The sequence below is a fragment of the Triticum aestivum genome, chromosome 3D (genome assembly GCF_018294505.1).
Source record: "Triticum aestivum cultivar Chinese Spring chromosome 3D, IWGSC CS RefSeq v2.1, whole genome shotgun sequence".
Classification (NCBI taxonomy): domain Eukaryota; kingdom Viridiplantae; phylum Streptophyta; class Magnoliopsida; order Poales; family Poaceae; genus Triticum; species Triticum aestivum.
The window spans coordinates 179,061,850-179,067,663 of record NC_057802.1 but is presented as its reverse complement, the minus strand read 5'-3'; positions in this window follow the sequence as shown (position 1 = coordinate 179,067,663).

Sequence of the window (5,814 nt, the reverse complement as noted above, 5' to 3'; positions counted from 1 at the left end):
GCGAGGTTTGTTGGGTAATGTTGCATGGAAAACTGTTCGGGAACGTAGTAATTTCAAAAAAAAATTCCTATGCACACGCAAGATCATGGTGATGCATAGCAACGAGAGGGGAGAGTGTTGTCTACGTACCCTCGTAGACCGTAAGCGGAAGCATTATGACAACGCGGTTGATGTAGTCGTACGTCTTCACGATTGACTGATCCTAGTACCGAACGTACGGCACCTCCGCGATCTGCACACGTTCAGCTCGGTGACGTCCCACCACTACTAGGGAAAACCCTAGTAGTAGCGCGGGTTTTGAGGCTATCAGCAGCGCGGGCAGCCGTGCTACTACTACGGCGCTACAGCTAACTGTTAGTAGTAGCGCGGTCTGTACTCGTGCTACTACTATTGACTATATCAGCAGCGCTTTTCCGGAATGCGCTACTATTAATTAGCTGTAGCGATTTCCTAGCCTGCGCTACTGCTATATCTTTCATCATTTTCCCTGGCTTCCTACCCCGTTTCAGCTTTAATAAATTGCAATTTCCAGATACTAGGTACTACCAGATATCAATTTCATAAAGCATTATAGGTACTAGGTAGTACTCCCTCGGTTCCAAATTACTCGTTGTGGTTTTAGTTCAAATTTGAACTAAAACCACGATGAGTAATTTGGAACGGAGGGAGTACTAGATAACAATTTCATATATACTCAACATGCATCCTCAAGAAGTACTAGGTGATATCAACGACGATCATCATATGTAGTTCTAGATGATATCGATGACGATCATCATATGTAGTTCTACATGATATCGACGACGATCATCATATGTAGTTCTAGATGATATAACCACACACACATATGTAGTTCTAGATGATATCGACGACGATCATCATCCTCAAGCCTGGGCGGTGGGTGTTCCTGATAGTAATTTGGATGGCCTGTCCAACACGAAGATTCTTGCCAATGAGGAATCTCTTCCACCCAACCGAGTTTAAGTGTGTGCGTCCGTCTGTGTCCATGCGGCAAGTACATGTGGTGATGGAGCCCCTTGCGGTAAGGCGTAGTCCAGATGAGCCTTCTTCATTAGGCTCGATACCACAACTCACAGATAGGTTCTTTGGCAATTTCTGAATAAGAAAAACATATCAATTAATAAATAGCCTCACACATACTCTTGCAAATATATTTCTATTAAGTATAGATTTCTACAATATCAAAAGACACAATACTACACATTTGTACTAATTAAGCATTAATTCTACTAATAAGTATATATGGATTATCTACACTATTAATAGTTCCTTGGATTCTACACTAATAAGCATGTGGTCAGACTCTACACTAAACAATATCATCGACTAGATTCCACACAGCATATGATTGGACTCTACACTAAGCATATCATCAGATTCACTAAGCATATCATCGGATAATTTGCATTTGTAAGTATAACAATAAAGCATATATATATATCATCAAATTACTACAGTCAGTATAACATACCAATTCATGCCGATCGACCATGGTACTTGTCAGGTGGGTCACGAATGGCACCCCGACAAAGTCATACGTGGAGGAATTATGTCCCATAGGTTGCACACCTCCTCCTCGCTCAGCCTCATTCTTTGAGCTACGATGGCTTCATGAAGTGGGTTCTCATCATCTTCATTGAGTGGGTCCTCATTATCTTCATCATCTTCGTCATCTTCATCATCTTTGTCATCTGATACGTCTCCAACGTATCTATAATTTTTGATTGCTCCATGCTATATCATATTCTGTTTTGGACATTATTGGGCTTTATTATACACTTTTATATTATTTTTGGGACTAACGTATTAACCGGAGGCCCAGCCTAGAATTGTTGTTTTTGCCTATTTCAGAGTTTCGCAGAAAAAGAATGTCAAACGGAGTCCAAACGGAATGAAACCTTCGGGAATGTGATTTTTGGAACGAACGTGATCCAGAGGACTTGGACCCTACGTCAAGACATCAACCAGGAGGGCACAAGGTAGGGGGGCGCGCCTACCCCCCTGGGCGCGCCCTCCACCCTCGTGGCCCCCCTGTTGCTCCACCGACGTACTCCTTCCTCCTATATATACCTACGTACCCCCAAACTACCAGATACGGAGCCAAAAACCTAATTCCACCGCCGCAACCTTCTGTACCCGTGAGATCCCATCTTGGGGCCTGTTTCGGAGCTCCGCCGGAGGGGGCATCGATCACGGAGGGCTTCTACATCAACACCATAGCCTCTCCGATGATGTGTGAGTAGTTTACCTCAGACCTTCGGGTCCATAGTTATTAGCTAGATGGCTTCTTCTCTCTTTTTGGATCTCAATACAATTTTCTCCCCCTCTCTCGTGGAGATCTATTCGATGTAATCTTCTTTTGCGGTGTGTTTGTTGAGACCGATGAATTGTGGGTTTATGATCAAGTTTATCTATGAACAATATTTGAATCTTCGCTGAATTCTTTTATGTATGATTGGTTATCTTTGCAAGTCTCTTCGAATTATCAGTTTGGTTTGGTCTACTAGATTGATCTTTCTTGCAATGGGAGAAGTGCTTAGCTTTGGGTTCAATCTTGCGGTGTCCTTTCCCAGTGACAGTAGGGGCAGCAAGGCACGTATTGTATTGTTGCCATCAAGGATAACAAGATGGGGTTTATATCATATTGCATGAGTTTATCCCTCTACATCATGTCATCTTGCTTAAAGCATTACTCTGTTCTTATGAACTTAATACTCTAGATGCATGCTGGATAGCGGTCGATGTGTGGAGTAATAGTAGTAGATGCAGGCAGGAGTCGGTCTACTTGTCTCGGACGTGATGCCTATATACATGATCATACCTAGATATTCTCATAACTATGCTCAATTATGTCAATTGCTCAACAATAATTCGTTCACCCACCGTAAATACTTATGCTCTTGAGAGAAGCCACTAGTGAAACCTATGGCCCCCGGGTCTATTCTCCATCATATTAATCTCCCGACAACAAGCTATTTCTGGCGCCGTTTTTATTTTACTTTCTTTACTTTGCATCTTTATCATAAAAATACCAAAAATATTATCTTATCATATCTATCAAATCTCACTCTCGTAAGTGACCGTGTAGGTATTGACAACCCCTTATCGCGTTGGTTGCGAGGATTTATTTGTTTGTGTTGGTCCGAGGGACTCGTGCGTGGCCTCCTACTGGATTGATACCTTGGTTCTCAAAAACTGAGGGAAATACTTACGCTACTTTGCTGCATCACCCTTTCCTCTTCAAGGGAAAACCAACGCAGTGCTCAAGAGGTAGCAAGAAGGATTTCTGGCGCCGTTGCCGGGGAGTCTACGCAAAAGTCAACATACCAAGTACCCATCACAAACCCTTATCTCCCGCATTACATTATTTGCCATTTGCCTCTCGTTTTCCTCTCCCCCACTTCACCATTGCTGTTTTATTCGCCCTCTCTTTTTCGTTCGCCTCTTTTTGTTCGCTTCTTGTTTGCTCGTGTGTTGGATTGCTTGCTTGTCACGATGGCTCAAGATAATACCAAATTATGTGACTTTACCAATACCAACAGTAATGATTTCCTTAGCACTCCGATTGCTCCTCTTACCGATACTGAATCTTGTGAAACCAATGCTGCTTTGTTGAATCTTGTCATGAAAGATCAATTCGCCGGCCTTCCTAGTGAAGATGCCGCTACCCATCTAAATAGCTTCGTTGATTTGTGTGATATGCAAAAGAAGAAAGATGTGGACAATGATATTGTTAAATTGAAGCTATTTCCATTTTCACTTAGAGATCGTGCAAAATCTTGGTTTTCATCTTTGCCTAAAAGTAGTATTGATTCTTGGAATAAGTGCAAAGATGCTTTTATCTCTAAGTATTTTCCTCCCGCTAAGATCATCTCCCTTAGAAACGATATTATGAATTTTAAGCAACTTGATCATGAACATGTTGCACAAGCTTGGGAAAGGATGAAATTAATGATACGTAATTGCCCTACGCATGGTTTGAATTTGTGGATGATTATACAAATTTTTGATGCCAGATTGAATTTCGCTTCTAGAAATCTTTTAGATTCGGCTGCGGGAGGCACTTTTATGGAAATCACTTTAGGAGAAGCTACTAAACTCCTAGATAATATTATGGTTAATTATTCTCAATGGCACACTGAAAGATCTACTAATAAAAAAGTGCATGTGATAGAAGAAATTAATGTTTTGAGTGGAAAGATGGATGAACTTATGAAATTATTTGCTACTAAGAGTGTTTCTTCTGATACTAATGATATTCCTTTGTCTACTTTGATTGAGAATAATAATGAACCTATGGATGTGAATTTTGTTGGTAGGAATAATTTTGGTAACAACGCGTATAGAGGAAACTTTAATCCTAGGCCTTATCCTAGTAATTCCTCTAATAATTATGGTAATTCCTACAACAATTCTTATGGAAACTTTAATAAGATGCCTTCTGAATTTGAGACTAGTGTTAAGGAATTTATGAATTCGCAAAAGAATTTCAAAGCTTTGCTTGAAGAAAAATTGCTCAAAGTTGATGAATTGGCTAGGAACGTTGATAGAATTTCTCTTGATGTTCATTCTTTAAAACTTAGATCTATTCCTCCTAAGCATGATATCAATGAGTCTCTCAAAGCCGTGAGAATTTCCATTGATGAGTGCAAAGAAAGAACCGCTAGGATGCGTGCTAAGAAAGATTGCTTTGTGAAAGCGTGTTCTTCAAATTTATATGAAAATAAAGATGAAGATATAAAAGTTATTGATGTGTCCCCTATTAAATCTTTGTTTTGCAATATGAATCTTGATAACGATGGGACTGAATATGATCCACCTTTGCCTAGAAGGCGTTCCAAAAATTCGGAGTTTTTAGATCTTGATGCTAAAATTGATAAAAGTGGGATTGAAGAGATCAAAACTCTAGATATTAATGAACCCACTATTTTGGATTTCAAGGAATTTAATTATGATAATTGCTCTTTGATAGATTGTATTTCCTTGTTGCAATCCGTGCTAAATTCTCCTCATGCTTATAGTGAAAATAAAGCCTTTACCAAACATATCGTTGATGCTTTGATGCAATCTTATGAAGAAAAACTTGAGTTGGAAGTTTCTATCCCTAGAAAACTTTATGATGAGTGGGAACCTACTATTAAAATTAAAATTAAAGATCATGAATGCTATGCTTTGTGTGATTTGGGTGCTAGTGTTTCCACGATTCCAAAAACTTTATGCGATTTATTAGGTTTCCGTGATTTTGATTATTGCTCTCTAAACACTACAAAAAAAGACACATCCGTGACATTTTGGGCCGAACGAATTTTTTTTCTGTTACACATATGACACTTCTATGACGATAATTGTGACAAAACCCGGTATCATCATAGATGTGGTGGGCTCCTACTTCTATGACAAAACATCATGAAAGAAAATGGGCTTTTTGTCCTGGGCAGGCCGGAGACGCAGCTGCATGACATTCTTTGGGCCGTCCATGATGGAAAAAACCGTGGTAGAAGCGAGGGCGAGGAAAATTTCGGGGAGTTCCCGATTACGGTGGGAGGTCGGGGGCCGAGCGATGCGCGTTTCTCTCGTACACGTACGCGCGTGTGTGCGAGGCGTTGGCTCTAACTGAACCCGAGTGAGGCGTTGGGCTCTAACTGAACCCGAGCGATTGCACTGCAGGCTACGCGTTACTGAACCCGAGCGATCGATCGATGGCTGTTAACTGAACCCGATCGAGCGATTCCTTCGCTACTGCTGCTAACTGAAGCCGATCGATGCTGCCTCTGGGATGAACAGTGAGTGTTG